The sequence below is a fragment of the Rhinolophus sinicus genome, linkage group LG05, assembly GCF_036562045.2.
Source record: "Rhinolophus sinicus isolate RSC01 linkage group LG05, ASM3656204v1, whole genome shotgun sequence".
Classification (NCBI taxonomy): domain Eukaryota; kingdom Metazoa; phylum Chordata; class Mammalia; order Chiroptera; family Rhinolophidae; genus Rhinolophus; species Rhinolophus sinicus.
Window position 1 is genome coordinate 20,269,181 of NC_133755.1, and position 19,758 is coordinate 20,288,938.

The following is a 19,758-nucleotide window of genomic DNA, read 5'->3' on the forward strand; positions in this document are numbered from 1 at the left end:
AGAGGGGGCAAAGAGAATAATCAGAATTAGATTCCACCACTGGTCTATGTTGACTTAAGTTTGTCACATTATCTAAGCCAGTCATTCCAGCACCAAGACTCCTGAACTACCCAACACACAAGACTGCCTTCTCAGGAAATCAAAACCTTTTATTACAAATGCCTTTTGAATTCCAGAATCTCTCTGGGTAACTGAGAGTATTCTAAGTCTCAGTCGCAGGGATGTTTGCAAACAGGGAAACTGGGTCTGTAAGAAGTGGGAGGCTTGGGCCTCCAGTTAGGTGTCCATGGCCGCTGCCAACATTGGGCTGCATGTTCCTTTACGCATTACCACTGAAGAAATGCACGTAATCTGGATGCCTTGATGAAACACATAATTCCAAAGAATGGATAAAACCCACAAAAATTCGGAAGTCTGTTATGTTGATGCAAACTTTAATTAAGTTATTATATTTAATTTTTGACATAATTTTAGGCTTGCAAAGGTGCAGAAAGAGAACTGAGATGCAAAAAGAGAACTGTGATTTTCCATACCCTCTTTACCCAGCTTGCCCTTATGTTAACATCTTATATAAGCATAGAGCATATATCAAAACAAATGGAATAACTTGGGTATGATACTACTATTGTCTAAAGCACAGACCTTATTTGGATGAAGTGGTCTAGGGCATGTCAAGACATTTCCTCCAAAGTAAAGGACACCTTTTTGTACCTTGTATCTTCCCACTAAGAAAGAAGCATAACACTTTGTAGATCTCTTCAGGTTGATGTGGAAGGTGGCTAGTTTTAAGCAGGGCTCAGATCAAGAAAGGACTCAGCAGCATCTCCAACCTGCAGTATAAGCAGCCCTGCTACCTCAGTCATACCACCTGACACATCTCATGAAACTAGAGGTGTCTGATAGAGCAAAGGCCACATGGAGCCTCTGGCACGTCCCCAAAGAAGAGTTCCAGTGCAGCCCTGTAGGGTTCTGGAGCATGGCCATTCCAACTGTGGGAGAGAATCGTACACATTTGAAAAGCATCTCCTGGGAGGGTGGCACACTTGGAGGGGGCATGGAAGCTCCCCGTCTCCTCCCAGCCCCCCATATCTTGCTCTACGCATCTCTTCCATTTGGTTGTTCCTCAGTTGTATCCTTTATAATACGAGTAAATGTAAGTGAATTGTTTTCCTGAGTTCAGTGAATTGTTCTAGGAAGTTAGAATCCGAGCAGGGCATCATGAGAATACCCAATTTGTAGCCGGTTATTTAGAAATACTTGGAAGCCTGTACTTTCTATTGGTGTCCAAAGTGGGGGGCAGTCTTGTGGGACTGAGCCCTTAACCTGTGGGGACTGCATTATCAGAGAATAGTTAGTGGCAGAATTGAATTACATTGTAGGGCACCCAGTTGGTATCCATAGGGAATTGGAGAATTGCTTGGTGTGGAAAACCCACACATACGATGAGTGTCAGAAGAATTTGGGGTAAAAAAGAGCTAATACCCTGGACTCCTTAATCCTTTCCTTCCTGTCTCACCACTTAACTCCCAAGAAAGGTCAAAGGCTAAAAGGTGAAATAAAGAAGAAGCCAGGATGATTCATTCAAGTCAGTTAACCTTTATTCAACACCTGCTATATTCAAATGTACAAAGTTCTCTCTCAGTTGGCATGGTCTGTTCTGGGAGTTACAGAGATGCAGAGATAAACTATTACATAATCCCTGATTTCAAAATCCATCTCCAGTGCCCTCAGGGTTTTCCCACTGGTCTCTCACACCTTAAGAAACTAAAAAACTTGTAGGAGGTGGGCGTGGGGAGGGCGTGGGTGGGGGGAGGGGAGAAGTTGGATTCAGAGACTTTTATTCTTGCAGTAACAGTTTAGAGATAAAAATGTGGCCTAAGGTCACAGATGTAATTGGCTTTTGTATCTGAGGTTCCATCTGCCACAGTTTATCTTTACTTTCTAATGCAATTTCGGCACATCTTAAATATTGAAATCTGAGAGGTTGTGAAGCTGCCTTAGGAGGAGAGCACAGGCACCGGATTCACAGAGAATTTGGGGGTATGATTTAGCGATATTGAAGCTATGCATCCCTAACCTACATATTCACTATTATACCATAAATTTTGTGAGGACAGGAAACTTGTACTTAAAAACAAGTCACCCCGCTCTGTGCCTTGTTGAATAAACGACTAAAATACATAAATATATGTGAATGACTGAATGGTTACGTGTGTGGCTGTTTTATTAAGATTTGAATTCAGTGAATGTTTAAGGTCAGCAGGAGGAAGGCATGGTGTAGGGAATGAAGAGAGGTGTAACCAGTCCCCACGATTAGGAGCTTTAAAGCCCTGCAGATTAGGGATGACCCTGTCCCCGAGTCAGGCAGGGGAAACGCTGCGCGTGCGGGGAGAGCTCGGCGCAGCGGGTTAGGAGTCTGCGTTCTAGAACAAGTTCTCCCTCTGATTTTGTCCCGTGCCTTCGCGCTAGTAAATTAGGCTTGTACATTTCCTCCCCAGATTTGTTTTCCATTCTGAAACTCTAGCCAGTTGGTCGGGCCATCGGTTCTTTGCGACAAAGCACATCTTAAATATTGAAATTGGAGAGGTCGTGACGCTGAAATAGGAGGTTGTGAGACTTCCTATTTCTAGTGTTTTTCGCCCCGACATACGTCGCTCTTGGGGTCCCTCCTCGCCCAGAGGCTAGGCGAGGAAACCAGCACGTCCCCTTTAAGGGAGCCCTCGAAGACTGACGCCTCAGGTGTCCCTCGCCGGGGTGCAGGGGCGGGGCGCCGGGGACCCGGGCTTCGCACGCAGCTGGGGACGCCGTTGCGTCACTGCGCTCGCAGCCAATCAGAATAAAGCTTGTCGGAACGCATTACTAGGGCGACGGGCCGGACGCCTCCCCGCTTCGGGATGAATTAGCGGCGGGTTCTTCTCGGAGGTTGTGACCCCCACGGATTCCCCAGCTCGCGCACGCGCACGCGCACCCGTAAGGTGTCGCGTGTCGTTCCTGCTGGTCACAGGTGGGAGACTGGAACTGGCAGGTGGGGGTTACGGCGCGGGGAAAATGGCGGCGGCCGCTGGGGGATCCCCGAGGTGGTGGAGGGGGAGCGGCCCTATGGGCTCTTCCCTCTGATCCTCAGGCCTCTCGAGCTGCGGCCGGGGTAACGGTCACGTGATCCGGAATTGGGGCCCCGACGCAGGTGGCGGCGTCGCCGGCTCAGGTAAGAGGAGTCGCAGGGAAGCGACTCCCGGATGCAGGCGGAGGCGTCGGGGGCTGCGAGGCCGCGCGGGCCGGGTCGGCGACGGCGAGGTGGGCGCGGGATACGGAGGGCCAGGTGTCCCGTCGCTGTTTACAAATGAGCATCAGCACCTTCCTGCTCCAGACCTGGGCACCGCCCTGAACACAGTCTGAACTGTGCCGCTGTTAAATCAGGTGTGCGCAACGTCCCAAGTGGCCGCCACGTGCGAGTCTCTGACATGAGCTGTCGAGGGCAGGGGCTGGAGCTAGCTGCCTTATCTGTGTATCCTCCAGGCACCAGACACCTTCCTGTAAATTCCTGGCGGTACCAGGAAAGGAAAAGCAGGCCTTACTCGGGCTGTCAAGCCTGATCTTTAAGGTGTATCTTCTACTTGCCGGTTTGAAGAGAAGGAAAATAAAGATAGGGCACTATAATCTTGGAGATGTTTTGCTTCCTTGTACTTACCGGGTTCAGGTGGGTTCCCCAGAAGCATTGTATATACCTTCGAAGCTCATTAACTGTATTCCATGTGCATGTGGCTATAATTGAGGCAGAATTGGGATTCAGTTTAAACCCGGGGGAAGTATTGAAAATAAGTATTGGGAAAGGTCTCATGGAGATGACATATTGTCTATTCATGTCAGTGTGGCTTATTTGGGCAGAAGCATGTCATGAAATACAGCTAGTTGGTTTAGTTTTCAAAAAACTTGTCTTGAAAGTTCTTTTTGCAAAAGTATATTTTTGAGAGTAAAAGATAATTATTTGTTTTAAACAAATTTTTCCTTTTTTAAAAAACAGTTTCAATGGCCCTGTTGTACTTTGATGTGACAGATAAACATAATAGTAAGGGACTTTTTGGTAGCAGGGTTGATTTTGTGGAGTGCCTTGTTCTGTTATTGAGAAAGCACAATGGCACTTGGTGTTTCAGTCGTCAGTAGCTGTTGTCTTTGGAGTGCCTGCCGCTTGTCAGGCCCTGTGAAAGTGGGACCTCTCGAATTTTTAACTTGTGCAAATGGAGTAGTTCTTGCGTTCCCACTTTTAGGCTGGCTGTTGTTGACAACCAAGAAGAAACAATAGGGAAAACTCAAAAGACTCTTCCAAACCAGATCCATGGAGATTTGGTCAGTTTGGCCTGGGATTAAGTATGGTTTCCAGTTCTAACTCTGCCATTTAAAGTATCTTAGGGAAATAATGTAAACCTCCATTACTATCTCTGAAATGGGCATAGCATTTTTGAAACAATCTCATTGTACTGTTCTGAGGGGGAAATATATATATATATTTATATATATATATGGGCTTAAAGAACTTAAAAACACAGTGATAACAGTTGACATCACTGCACATTTACCCTGCCAGGCACTGTTCCAAGGGTCTTACATGAGCTAACTCAGTAACTCAGAAACATTGTGAAATGGACACTTTTATCATCTTTGTTTTACAGATGAGGAAACTGAGACACATTGAAGTTTTAATTTATTTAATTTATTAAACTGAGACACATTTAAGTTATTTGCCCCAAGTGGCACAACTAGCATTGTGATTCCAGCTTATGTTCTTAACCACCAGGCATACTGTCTTCCTGTATTTAGATGTTACGTGTTAAGGTCATATATAAACAAATTTTGCAGTGAAGTAATTTTGTTTGTGATCTTTTAGTTGTATAAATAACTGTGATTCATTCCATTGACGTCCCATAGTGATTCTACCGTTGATGTCCAGTTTTTATTTTAAAAGGTATTTAAAAACAGTTGTGACTAATTTCTAACAGGAAGCACAAATCAATAAGGGAGATTTTAGTTTTTATTAAACTCTTTAAAATAATTTTCTAAGTGACTTTTAAACGAAAACTTTGGTTCATTGCTTTGACATTTGTACTAATTTTTTAAGTCTCTGTACAAAAAAATGACATGAATAAAAGTGGCTGGGACATTCATTTTTTTCATTGAGCCTTTATGGAATTGCCCTGCCAAGTCCTTGGGATGTACAGATTAAATCCTAACCTTATCTTTGAGGAGTCCAGGAAGAAGCCCCTGTCCAGAAGTTGGTAGACTAGTAAATGACCCATTAAGTGATTAACTAATGCAGTGTAATAAGGACTCAGAGATAGTTGTGGTGGATACAGAGAGCTGTGGAAACACACAAGGGAATAGTTGCTTCTGCTGGAATGTCCCTGCCAGAGAAAGGAAGGGAGCTGAGTGCAGGATAAAGGGAGAACTGGCTTCTAGCCAAAGGCGGAAGCAGTGCTGCGTTAGGGCTAGTGAGAGTGCATGGATGTCCAGAGGTCAGACCAGGGTTTTGCCGGAATTGCTGGGAGAGGAGCCAGGAAAGGTTAGGGCCAGATAGTGAATTCTCACTTAAGAGAGTGGGACCTAGAGAAGGATCTTAATCAGATGAATAGCATGATTACCTCTGTGTTCTGGAGAGGTGACTTGAGTGCTAGGGTGAAAGGCAATGGAAGGAAGAGACCAGTAAAGGCACTTTCTGTCCTCCAGACACGAGATGGTGAGGGAGTAAACCGGCACACTGGCTATGCAGGGTAGAGTTCGGAGTCCACCGTGACACGCACGTTTTGAAGGCAGAATGGACTACTGACTGGGGTGAACAGTAATGGGGTTGGGGAGGGGAACACCTGCTAAGGGTGTATAAAGAAGAGAAAGGGTTTTTGTTGTTGTTTATTTATTTATCTTTTTTTGGTAACTATATGGTTGGAGATTGCAGATGGTAGATATTGTTAACTCATTTAAGCAAAAGGATAGAGCAGGCAGTTCTTTGTTACTGGGTTTTGGAAGAACTGTAAACCCTCTGAGGTTGTTGGGTCAAATAAGATGTAACAAAACTAAGCTTATAACTTCCTTTAGCCCTCTGATTTCTGAGACTGTAGAAAACTTAATTACATCATCAAAAGTCAGCAGAGTCTATTGTAAAGGTGGTTCCATTGGAGGAAAGTCACATGAAGGGAGTGGGAAGAATTATCTAAGGTATGTTTGGGGTAAAATGCTAGAATAATGGATATTAGAGTTATTTTCCTTTTTTTACATTAAGTTTTTAGTATACCGTATTTCCCCGAAAATAAGACCTTGCCAGACAATCAGCTCTAATGCATCTTTTGGAACAAAAATTAATATAAGACCCGGTCTTATTTTACTATAAGTCTAGTTCTTATTTTACTATAAGACCGGGTCTTATATAATATAATACCCAGTATAATATAGTATATATAATATGATATAATATATAATATAATACCAGGTATAATATAATATATAATACCGGGTCTTATATTAATTTTTTGCTCCAAAAGACACATTAGAGCTGATTGTCTGGCTAGGTCTTTTCGGGGAAATGGTATTTGTACAGAAGTCATTATAATATGAAAGTAACCCCAGATGAATCCTATTATAAAGCTGAGCATCACTGACACATTCATAACACTAGAGTTGTCTAACATCCAGCAACATATCATGAATGCATTCTAAATCGACTGCAAGGTGAAATTGCAAACCTTGCAAAGATGCAGGATTTCATAAATTCAGAGCAAGGTTGAGAACTGCTGAAAAACATAAGCACTATGTGATTCCAATTAATTGACATTCAAAAACAGGTATAACTATTTCCTGGTGATGGAAGTCAGAGTAGTGGTTCCTCTGGGGGGACAGTGATGGTAAGGACAGGGGTGGGCATGAGGGAACCTTCTGAGATGCTGGAAATGTTCTATATCTTGAGATGAGTCACGGTTACATGGGTGTAAGCATATGTAAGAATTCAAGTTCCACACCTAAGATTTGTGCACTTTACGGTTACAGTTTAATTAAAGAGGTGCTAGTGAGACTTCGGCAATGTTAGACCAGTTAACTTTTGGTGAGGAAAATCAGCAGGGATGATGATTTGAGAGGTGCTTTAAAATTTTTTAAAGGAATGTGAGAGGCTCCAGGGGAATAAATGATGAAATCTCTTTTTTTCCCAAAGTGACTTTTACATAATTGTCTTGGATAAGGCAAATGTGAGGTCACGGCTGTCATATCATGTTCTTTTACAGACTGACCACAAAGTCATGTCCCAAACCATCAATTGATTAGTTTCTTGCCTTAAGAATTAGTTCATGGTTGCAAATGTAACCCAAATTTTGGTAGATATAAGATACATTATGAAAATAGATTTATATTTTGTTTCATTTTTTGGGGAAAATTCTAATCAAATCTCTTTTTCATCATTATGAAATGTCCCTGTTTAAGAGAAATCACTCAGTGGCTTTTTTCTCTACTACGCTAATTGCGCTTGGATAATGATGATTAGTTGTAATTCTTCTGGCTTCAAGTTTGGAATGTCATAATGGAGCTAAGAAAAATCTTTGGTGAGTTCCAGATAGCAAGTGAGGCAACGCTCACAAAAGGCCGTTGTGGGCTTCAGTCCAGTTTGGCAGAGTGTGTTCCCCTTTTCACCTCTATCTGGTCTGCTCCATCTGGCAGTGGGGCTACAGGGATCCTCCTGTGATAACTTGGGAGAAGCAGATGGAAGGGGGGCATCTAAGGGACAGCCATCTCAGGTCGAGATGATTAACCACTTTTTCAGCAGTCTTTGACAGTTGAGTTTCCTGAAAATGTAAATTGTTCACTTCCTCACACGAAGGGACGATAAAGGGAAAACTTATGCTACTTTTCGTTTTCCATCTCAAATAGGAGATCACCTCCGTATTATGTTTGTAATTGTATAGTTAGTCCCTTTGGGAGAGCTCATGGGGCAGGGAGATAGCATGTTGGTGAGCTGGTGTGTACTGATGTTACAAAGCAAATGATGGCTGAAAGAGCAGTGAGTGGTGGCAGCCATTCTGATGGTTCTGTGTGGCTGGTGTGTGGAGTGGAAGGATTGTTTTTAACCCTGACAGTGACTCTTCCCCACAGGAATATTTAGATATCTTGGGGAAGGCCACTTTGTCTGTGGCTCGTACTATTTCTGCTGTCCTGTTGTTGTAATGCAAATACTTTCTTAGAATTATTATTATTATTATTGTATCGTGTAGCCTTTAAATAAAAATCTGCTTGTATGACTTTTGGGAGGAAAATGATGGTAAATAGGAGAGGCTTGAACACCAAAATGTTTATTTACTAAACTTGAACATTTTGGACACTTACCATGAACTTGTTAATGGGACAGAGTTGAATAAGACATGGTTCCTGACCTTGAGGGGGAGATAAATAAATCAATGCCTTCAGTACAGAGATCACTGAGATTTTGTCACCTCTTGTTACACCTCTAGGTTTTCTGTGATGAAAGGTAAGCATTGCAGTTGTGAAACTCTTATGAGTGCCATAGGTAGTAATGGTGACTCTTTTAATAATAATAATAATAATAATAATAATAATGGCAGCAGCCAACATTTATCGAGTGCTTACTAGATACCAGGTTCAGTTGTGTGTTGTTTTTATTAATAACTGCTTTAACCCTCACAACTTCCTCTATGAGGTAAATACTCTTAAAATCTTCATTTTACCTGTCAGAAAACAGGCCCAGAGAAGTGAAGTAACATGGGTTTGAATCTAGATAGTCTAGTTCCAGAGTCTGTGCTATAATGCCTGTTCAAATCCACTTTAAATTTAAAATATACTGTGTTTGTGTGGCTTTAAGTGTAAGAGATTGACTGAGTAAGCCCAGTTTCTAAATATCCATGCTCAATGTCATTTCCTGTAGCTGCTTAGGGTGATTCTCTCTGTAATGGAGTTTTAAATGATACATTATTTTTGCCCTTTTCGACTTTCATGTGTTACATGATTGTTTTGGCACTGTTTTAATACTCTTGTATGTTCCATTATAGTATTCAGAAATTCATTATAAATATTTTGGTGGATTTTTATTGTTTGGGTTATTACCATATACTTATGTAATGATATTTTTTGATGTATTCAAACAGGAGAGTTTGTGAATTACTGGGATAACATATTTGTTAATGTGAATAAGTACAGATTTAAACTTAAATTATACTTTTAGCATGTCTGTTCATTTGGATCAGTTGATTAAAATTAGAATTATGTTTGCTTTGTTCTGTTTAAGAATGGGAGAGAAGTATAGAAGCAGATTGAAATAATGTAGAGTAATCCAGGGAGTGCTAAAGCAACCTTCTTTTGCTGAGTTTGTGTATGGTAGCAACAAAACCAGCACAATTTAGCTTTTCTTTTCCTCAGAGAAGAAATACACCAGAAGTCAGAGTTAAGCAAGGTTGAATCTTTGCTAGAGCTACGTTATAGACAGTACTTGTCTACTGAGTGGCTGATCTTCAGTGAATTGGGTCCACGTTGGATGTAGTTGTTCCCAAAGCCATATTTATGTCTCTTTTTATCTAGATTTCTTTAACCCTCAAAAATTAGCGGTGCTATATATTCCTATTTTGAATTAAGAGCTCTAAAATTATCTGGTTTTCTTTTTCGCAAGTGCATTTCAGACTTCTCAAGGGCCTTTTCCGTGCATATTTGATAGCTCTTTACAACATTTTAAGAGATGGGTAAGTATTCGTATTAGTTTCTTGTGACTGCTGTAACAAATTACCACCAATTTGGTGGCCTAATACACCAGAAATTAATTTTTTTTTTACAGTTGTGGAGGCCAGAAGCCCAAAATCAGATTCAGTGGGCTGATGCGCCAACATGGATGGACCCAGAGGGCATTATGCTAAAGTGAAATAAGTCCGACTGAGAAAGACAAAGACCATATGAGCTCACTTATATGATATGTGGAATCTAAAGAACAAAATAAAGGAGCAAACAAAAACAGAAATAGAGTCATAGATGCAGAGAACAAACTGATGCTTGCCAGAGGGGAGAGGGGTAAGAGCTGGGTGAGAAAGGGGAAGGGATTTAGAAATACAAATCGGTAGTTACAAAATAGTCATGGGGAAGTAATGTAAAGTACAGCATAGAGAAGATAGTCAGTAATGTTGTAACAACTATGTGTAGTGAGTGCCAGGTGGGTATTAGACTAATGGGGAGGTGTCACTGCATAAATTAGATAAATGTCTAACCCCTATGCTGTACCCCTGAAACTAATATAAAGTACCACTGAATGTCAACTGTAACTGAAAAAAAAAAAAAAAAGAATCTGGGCTGAGATCAAAGTACTGGAGGGCTGCGCCACCTCCAAAGGGTCTAGGGGCGCATCAGCACTTTGCCTGCCCCAGTTTGTGGTGAGGACCTGCGTTCCTCGGTTTGTGGTAAATCACTCCAGTCCCTGCGGCTGTGGTCACGTTGTCTCTCTTCTTTTTGTCTTCAGTCAAATCTCCTTTCGTCCCCCTCTTAAAAGTACATGGGTGATTATATTTAGGACATCCCACCGATAATCCAGGATAATCCCCCCTCCAAAAATAATTAATCATATCTACAAAGGTTTTTAATTTTTTCCCCCTTCCACATAAGGTAACTTTTACAGGTTTTAGGAATTTAGGACATGAGTTATCTTTTGAGCTATGGTATTGGTTAAGCTATATTTTGCAGGTGAAGAGATTAGATTATTTACTTAAAGTCATAAAGTTAGAATCAATCACTTTCTATCTTGGTGCATATGTTTCCCTACTACCTACCACCTTTTGGAAAAAAGTAATACTCCATGTTTATGTGGGTTTGTTTTACAGTAGTGTTTAGGGATTCCTGTTTCAAAAAAAATTAGATTCTATTTTGAGATAGTTGTAGTGTCACAAGCAGTTGTAAGAAATAATACAAAGAGATCCCACGTACCCTTTGCCCAGTTTTCCCCAGTGTAACATCTTGCAGAATTGTAGTACATGTTACAGCCAGGATGTTGACATCAGTACTGCCAAGAGACAGAACAGTTTCGCCATAAGGATTCCTTGCATAGTCCTTTGATAGCTATACACCCCCTTCCCTGACCTCTGACTATATGTTCTCCATGTCTATAATTCTGTTATTGCAAGAATGTTATATATGTGGAATCATACAGTGTGTAACTATGGGGATTGTCTTTTTTCATTTATCACAATTCCCTGGAAATTCATTCAAGTTATTGCATGTATCAATAGTTTGTTCTTTTTCTTGCTTAGTATTCCATTTGCTAATATGTTAAGGATTCACGGATTGGTCTGTGGTGCCGTGGAGGCCATGTGGGAAAGAGTAAGGAAGCAGGGTAGTATCAGCAGACTAGAGGGGAGCTGAAACTTCCACCCCTGGCCGGCAGCCATGAAACTACAGACCAATCCGTGAATCCTTAACATATTAGCAAATAGAATTCAGCAATATACAAAAAGTTGAATTTAATCCAGGGATGCAAGTTTAGTTCAACATTCAGGAATCAATCAATGTAATCCACAAATATTAACAAATTGAAAAAACATTCATATGATATGAATCTCTACAGAAAAACCATCTGGTTAAATTCAATACCTGTTCCTAAGAAAAATTCTCAGGAAAAAAATAGAAATAAAGGGGAACTACCTCAGTTAGATAGGGAGTATCTATCCAAAACCTGGAGTGAACATTATTACCCCTAATGATAAAAGACAAAATGCATACGGCATAATGCATTCCTATTATCGGGAACAAGAAAAGGATGTCCACTCTCCGCATTCTTATTCTTCCTGTAGTACTGGAAGTTCTAGCTGATGCAAGAAGGCAGAGTACATTATTACAATGGGTGCCTAGGGCAAAGGAAGGGCGAGGGAAGAGAATGAGGTATCACTGCTAATGGATGCAGAATTTCTTTTTAAGGCAATAAAAATGGTCTTCTTACCCCTGGGAGGGGGTGAAAGTCCTTCATCTCTACTAGGCCTTAATCTCATACCATCCCCATGGGGATGAGCAGAGGTGCCTCTTTACTGTCCTGGGAGTAGAAGTGCAGGCTGTCCAGGGGGTCTCTGTAGGCACTGTGTGGCAGGGGAAGTGGGTCTTACTACCACCTGACAGGGAGGAAAGTTCTGCCTCTGATGTTACCCCTGGCAGGTAGGGAGCTGGGGAGTCATTTTGAGACCCAACGTCACAGCCTGGTGAGAGTGAAAGATTGGGCTCCCTGCTCGGACTTTGCTGTCCTGGGTTGGGGGGACCAGTTTGTTTTCTGTGGCTTTCTGCTGGGGTTCAGTGGTTATTGTATAAGTATTTTCTGTTTTGCTACGGTGCTCTTTTCGTGGCCCTTTGAAAGAGCAAGGCCTTTTTTTTTTTCTGTCTGCCCCCTTTGGCATTTCTGGATTACTGGCTTCTTCAGCTCCCTGTCCGTGTGGTATATGATGCAGAAGGAAAACCCAGGGAACTCACCACTGTGTTGTTCCGTGGGTCCCAGGTCCCTAGCTGGTTTGCCTCCTGTCTACCTCACAGTCTTCTTTTGTTTGTTTTATATATAATGTTCAGGAATTTTGGTTGCATTTAGCTGGAGCAGTAGGGAAAAGCACATTTACTCAGTTTACCGGAGGTGTAAATTGGACTGCAAATACTTTTGTTGACCTTAAATAAAAAGTTAACCAGATATTTCTCCAGCAAAATGGGTTTATTTGAGAACAACAAAGAAGGGCAATCCGGAACGTGTAACCGTGGCGGGCCACTTGCAAATCTGCTAAGATAAAGGAGAGGAAACTCTTTTATAGAGGGGAAGAGGAAGTTGGAGGACTGTTACAAAGAATTCTTCCTGTTGTGCTTTACTATTGTCGTAGGGTTTGAGAGCTCCCTCTCCTGGCGTCCCTACTTCATTTTATTTATTTTTACTTATTTTCTTTTAAGAATGGTGGCAGCTCACAGTGACCCATGTGGGGATCAAACTGGCAGTCTTGGTGTTACCAACACCACGTTCTAACCAGCTGAGCTAACCGGCAACCCGCTTACTTCATTTTTAAATGAGGTTGCCGTTTACTAATTTTTCACACTTTCTTATGGAAGAAAATTAATTTGGGGCGAGTTACTTAGAAGTGACAGTTTAACTATGTCTTTATTTCTCTAGAGAGTAATTCTGTGGGTCATTTTGTTCAGTAAAACCAAACCCTTATTAGTTTTAGATCTCTTAAGAAGCTTGACCATCCAATGAATTAATTTATTTCTACATTTATGTATAAATTTATAGTAAGCCTAAATTTCTGGCTTAGTATGTGGTAGAGAAAAATTTATCTTAGTGAAAGAGTAGTTTTGTATAGGGGACTAACTGAAGTTTTCTAGTGGTTGTCAGAGATCTTGAAGCTGTGGATTTTTTTCTAAATGAGGAAATAGGCATTGTGTATAGTTGTTAAGAACAATGTAAGGAGAATTTGTGAAAGTCTTAGAAATGTACCGGAAATGTCTTCATCCAGTAGTCTAGGTGATGTCTAGAGCACTTTTCCTGGAGATCTAATCTATAGGGTCTGCAGCTTTTATTGTTCTTTATTTTACAATTTTGTAAGTTGTGAATAAAAGACAGCAATGCAAATAATTCTTGTCCTTAGACATGCAGATAAATTTTGTTGGTTGGAGGTACAATTGATTTCTTCTTTTGTGGAAGAAGCCAGTTTTGGATCAGTTAAGCAAATCCATTTCACCATTTCCAGTTGCCTCAGTGTTTGTGCTCTTTGGATTTGCTTTTGAACCAGTTGGAACCATCTTATTTGTTCTGTAATAATTAATGAGTTAAGTAAAATCATAGATAGGTGTTCGTTTTGTATTTGCATGGGAGACACAATGGTATCTTTTTGTTTGTTTAAATTATATTTTAATAGCTTGAACTCGGAATTTAGCCTGATGGGCTTGAAACCCAATGTAGCAATTAACAGTCATTATGACTTGGAGCAGGGAATTTTATTTTTTAACCTAAGTCTGTTTACCCACTGAAAAAAGAGGTCACAGTGCTGTTTTTCTGCTGTGGTTGTGATGATTAAAAGAGATGTTGGAAGTACCATTTCTCACAGTACCTCATACATCTTAAGGACTCTTTTTTTTTTTTTTTTTTTTTTTTATTAGAAGACTGTGGGCAACTAATTTTACCCTCCCGGGACTTAATTTCCTAATCTCTAAAAAAAAAAAAAAAAGAGGGGACTTTTTATTTGGTTGTTATGTCGTAAAGTTTCCCTGGCAATAACTGGAAGGAATGGAATGAGATAAACTGACTGTTGTTGCTTTTGGAAGGAAGGACCAGATATATTTTTATATTTTATATTTTTAACATGCAAGTGACCTTACTGCTCCGAGGAAGGGAAATGTAGGGTTTGATCTGGTGAGCAGTTAGTTAGAACAGCAGCCTGCTACCGTGTTTCCCCGAAAATAAGACTGGATCTTATATTAATTTTTGCTCCAAAAGACGCATTAGGGCTCACGTTTAGGGGATGTCCTCCTGAAAAATCACGCTAGGGCTTATTTTCCAGTTAGGTCTTATTTTGGGGGAAACACGGTAATTCAATTCAGTAACCATTGATTGAGAAGACCCTGCTCTGCCTGCCTTTGTACTAGGAAGAAGCATTGGGGTTGGAAATATGGCTTAATTGGGTAACAGAATTGCCATTTTGCCTTAAAACATTTGGAGGGTGGATCCTAATAGATGGAAGGCTTTTGAGCTCAGCACCTTGGTAGATGGGGGCATGCTCATTGCGGAGTAGGGACTGGAAAGGGCTGAATTGGGCTTAACCTAGGGATAAGCATTTGGAGTGACTAGGGCAGTTTTTGGTGGAGTAGGGATGTGGGGTGATTGAAGGAGAGAAAGGAGCAGGAAAGATGGCTCAAGGATATCTGTTGTTTATATTGACCATTCTCTCTGCTCCTCATTATTTACAAATGTTTTACTTAAGAGTTTATTTTTGCAGGGAAAGGGGTTAGGGGTGAGGGTGGATGGAAGCAGGATAGAATTGGTGTACGGCTTGAGTTAGAAGAGAGGCTCCTCAGAGGCTGAGAATTTCAGCTCCTCAGAAGGTAGCAGCGATCTGGGGCAGACCCTGGCCTTCTGTGGGTTATGTAAGTGGAACAAGTTGGGGAATGGTTCAAGCCAGGGGCGTCCTCAGCTACTGTTGCAGAGAATAAGGAAAATCAGCCACAACAGAAAATGTCTACCCGGTGAACAAGGAGTTTACACATAGGTAGACAACTATTGTTGTAAGTGGTTTTACACTCCTTTTGGTGTAACAAAATCAGGTACTATAAACAAAGGCAGCAGTTTGCCTAGTACATGTTTTAAAGTTTGATGCAAAATAAAATGATCTCTGTGATTTGTCTTTAGAATCAGAGTCCAGGAAGTAGGGAGAGTGTCATGCCTGCTTTCTTTCAATAGGAAGGTCTTTGAGTTCCCATAGTATGGGGAGGGGACTGCCCTGTATTCCTTCTGGAGTCAGATCTAGCCTCCGTCTTGCCTTCGCAGTCCATATTCTGGCTAGTGGTGTTGCTGTTAGGGAAAAGCTGAAGTGCCAAGGACCCGGCCAGTTTTAACATTGCTGCCTCCCTCTCCCTGAAGTGATGAGGGGAGAGGTGGTGGACTGGGAATGGGGATGATGGTATGATGGATGGATGGATGTGACACACACTGGGCTCTCACTGCACTCTTCTGTCATTCCCATCTTAAGCTCTGTGATCGTCACTAGCCTCCTGGCTTCCTGAGTTAATAAGCCTGTTAATGAATCCAGTCAGTACCTGAATGTCTCAGTTCCATGGCCCGTTACAGCCTTTTAACGCGTCAGTCATCTGACTGGCCCAGTATGTTGTCCCCAAACTCTGCTTTCCCTGTCTTCTCCCATTTGTCACCTTCACTTGCTGAAAGACAGTTGGGACTCTTCTGGGAAGCTAGCAACAAAAGGATGAGATGACGTGTGCATTGTGGGTACAAGAAATTGTGATGCTTCTGAACCATGGACAATTAACAAGGCAGTTCCTAGTTATTGAATGTGCTTTCTAAAAGCTTTGAGTGAGTCTTTGTAGAGGTTTCTGTGCTTGAAGTGTTTATCCTGTTTCATGAATCTGAACAGGAAGCTTTGTGAATTGATCGTACACAGTTGTTCTGTTTATGTTGTTGTGTTGTTGAAATGTTCTATGGTTGTTAAGTAAACTTTTCTTTGAAAAATAAACATTTCTGTTAGGGAGATGCATTATAAGTTTCCTGTTGATGGAAAATAAAATGGTACATTTCTGTGAAAAAAACAAAAAAACAAAAAACCTGGCATTTCTGTTTAGCATTTGGTCGTGTGATTCTTCTTGAATCTTTATGTTAAAAATGAGGTACCATTTTGTTTAGAATCCAAAATATTAAATGGAGTATGTTCCAGAGTTCAGCCCTTAAACTTACATTTGATGTTGTATGTAATAATGAATTTTTATTTAACTCAGATAGATACTTATGTGATACCATTGGCTGGTATCCTCTGAGTAGTGAAGGCTTTTTTTTTGGGGGGCGGGGTATCTTACCTATGTGGATAACTCTTGACAACCGATTTTTGCCATGTCCTTTCCCATCTCTAGGCTCATGTCTCCATCATATCTGGCCAGTGTCCATTTGAAATACCTGGCTGTTGCTTTCAGTCTCAAGTGGATTAACACTAAATTCATTCTCAATCCCATCTTCATTTCCTGCCTGGGTATGTGTTTCTTTGTTTAGTCATCTAGGCCTGAACCTTCATACTCAATTTGACACCCCTCTCCCCTTTGCCTATTTCTTCTTTTGTGATGCTTTTGATGTTTTTTCTCTTTGTTTTTATGCTTGCATTATTTTAATTGCATACTATTGGATTGGTGCAAAAGTAATTGCAGTTTAAAAGGTTAAAAACAATTACAAAAACCACAATTACTTTTGTACCAACCTAAAACTTGGTTTCTAGAATAACCGCTTCCATTTACTGTGTATGTATATAATAAAAATATATCTGGTCATTGACCCTGGCTCCATACACAGAGCTTCGGAAGCCCTTGGAACGTCCTGCGTGGTAGGAGTATCTTTTGTTACTCGTAATGAGCCCTTTAAACCATACTTGAGTTTCTGCTGCTGAAGTAGCTCAGGGTGGGGCCAGCTAGCCACACCAGAAAGACTTAGCTCTCCATTAGAGGCCTGGAATTTTACTACCCCCTTATCTCTCAGGTGGCGAGAGGGACTGGAGATTGAGTTCGATCACATGGCCAGTGATTTAATTAATCATGCCTATGAAATGAATGAAACTCCTTGTATAAATTCCGGACACTGGAGTTTCTGGGTTGGTGAATACATTGATGTGCTGGGAGCATGACATCTGAATTTCTCGGAGAGGGCATGGAAGCTCTGAATCCCCCATCCTCTCCCCGTTACTTGTTCTGCGCATGTCTTCCACTTGGCCGTTTTTGAGTTACATCTTTTATATTAAAACTGTAGTCATTTAAGTATAGTGTTTTCAATGAGTCTGTGAGTCATTCTGGCAAATTATTGCACATGAAGGAGGGTTGTGAGAACCCTTGAATTTGTAGCCAGTTGGACAGAAGTTCTGATAGCTTGGGGACATCTGAAGCAAGGGCAGTCTTGTTGGGTATCTTGCCCTTTAACTTGTGGGAAGTGATGCTAACTCCAGGTAGTGACTGTCAGAAGTGAACTGTAGGACACCCCGTTGGTGTGAGAGAATTGGTGTCAGGATGCACTGTGCCCGTTACCCTTTGTCAGGCGTTGTGATGTTTGATGTAATAACTCACTCCAGCTAGGTAGGTTCTGGTTTTATCATCCTTGTTTTATAAATAAAGAAGATGAAGCTTTTAGGAAGACGTATAATTTACCCAGAGTCACAGAGCTAGAAGCGCTGGAGAGCCCAGTGATAAACCTTATTATTTAACCCTTTATGCTGAGTCGTTGGCCTTCTTTGCCCTAGATGTTACCCAACCCCACCCCCTATCTTCTAATCTGGCAGCTGTGGACCAAGGACTGCTTTTTCTAAAATACACTTTTATCATATCACTTTTGGGCTCAAGCACTTTCAATTCTCCATCACTGCAGGATAAAATCCACATTCCTTAGGTAGCCTTTCAAGACTCACCATAGCCCATCAGGCCCAAACTAATAATACTGTCCCAATCTTTATATAGAAGAAAACAAACTCCTATTGTGTTTCTTGGATGGGGCACTCAATGTATCTCCAGTGAGCTGCACTGGCGATGGAAGATATATCTTCCAGTTCCTTATAAATTATAATTGGGAAGACAGAATATATTAAAAGAATGTCAGTATAAAAATAGCACATTCTGACCTAGTGAGCTGTACAGAAATTGAAATGCTTCTGGAGTTCTAAAGAGGGACAGCTTTGTGGAGCTGGTACATTTTGAGCTAGGTCTTAAAGAGATGGTAGGCTGTCCATAATTGTCATGGCTGGGGAGAGGACCCTTTGAGGCCGGAAGCCTATGAGTAAGAGAAATGGAGGAGGTTGTTGGGCGCACATTGAAAGGTGGTGTTGATGGCAATGAATTCTTCAGTTTATCTGGAGGGAACCTTTCTGAAGGCAGGGACTACTCCCTGTCTCAAAACATAGCTTCAGAAGCTGCAGCATATTGTTTTAACTGACAGAACTGGTGCTAAATCTTTGTTTTTTGAAGCTAGAGTTGTTTGAAATGAGCCAAAAACTATTCAGCGCCAACCGAGGTGATACATCTGGGTGATCATGTTGGTTGATGCCAATTTTACTTAAAAATGAGGTGTTACCCTTTTATGTGTCACTGAGCCGACCAAAGGATGTTCTAAACTATAGAAGTTAAAAATTTTTGCCAGTTTATGGGAAGTAGTCTCAAAATTGAGAACAGAAGAAAATTTTACATGGTAATAATTTTTGTGCTTAGTGCTTATGTAGTCAATATATAGAAAGCATTTATAGAGAAGGGGAAAAAAGGAGACAGGGCCTTCAGACCTCTTTGAACTGTTGCAGTTGACAATTACATCTACTTTTAAGGCTTCACTTTTTATTGTTGGCTTTTGAAAAAACAAAGTTTGCCCAGATTGAACCTTTCAAAATTAAAAAACTTCTTCATGTGTTAATTCCTTTTTCGATTTGAAAGAAATGTTTATATTATAAATACCAGTTTCTTTTTCTGAAGTCTACACAGGGGGAAGGTCATGGACCAACGGCTGCATCGGAAGTTACTCAGAAAGATGGAAACCTATTTTCTTATAAAAATGCAAGTGGCCCTAGAGTTAGAATGCACATTGTTCTTGCATTTTGTGTTCTTTATAGGTATTTTAATGACAGGTTTTATGCAAAATATTTTTGATAGACCAGATCTTAGAAATATTTTTTGCAGAGGCAGGATACTCTATCCTTTCATACTCATTTCTGATATTTTTAGTGTTCCTAAATATTTTTGGGAAACAACCCAAGAACCCTATTAGAATAATTTTTCTTCTTTAAGCCTTGCCAGCTTCCCTCCCAGCACTCCCCAATCTTGTAATAGAATCTTTTGTACCATATTTAGCTAATGCATTAAATTAAACTTTTAAGTCAGAGAGATGAGGAGGAAAAGAGATTAGCTGTGGATGACTGTGTTGCCTAAAACTATTTTTGCATTAAACAAATTATAATTATGCCTTTCTCAGCATTCTCCCTGGTGCTCAAAAAATAGTGAAGTGATTTGCAGTCTCTGAATATAGTTGCTCTGTCCATGGCCTCACCA

At 40.9% G+C, this 19,758-nt stretch overlaps 1 protein-coding gene across 4 annotated transcripts in view; it reads left to right on the top strand.

Annotated features, from left to right (window-relative positions):
* The first annotated feature begins 2,829 nt into the window (after positions 1-2,829).
* LCLAT1 (lysocardiolipin acyltransferase 1) overlaps positions 2,830-19,758 on the top strand; it is a 159,094-nt gene continuing 142,165 nt past the window's right edge. The window contains exon 1 of one of the 4 annotated variants that reach the window (XM_074331846.1): positions 2,830-3,205. The gene's annotated coding sequence lies outside the window, so the exon portion shown is untranslated. Of the gene's footprint in view, positions 3,418-16,701; positions 16,725-19,758 lie in introns of those variants that run through there. The other 3 variants (XM_074331848.1, XM_074331849.1, XM_074331847.1) reach the window with 3 other exon arrangements.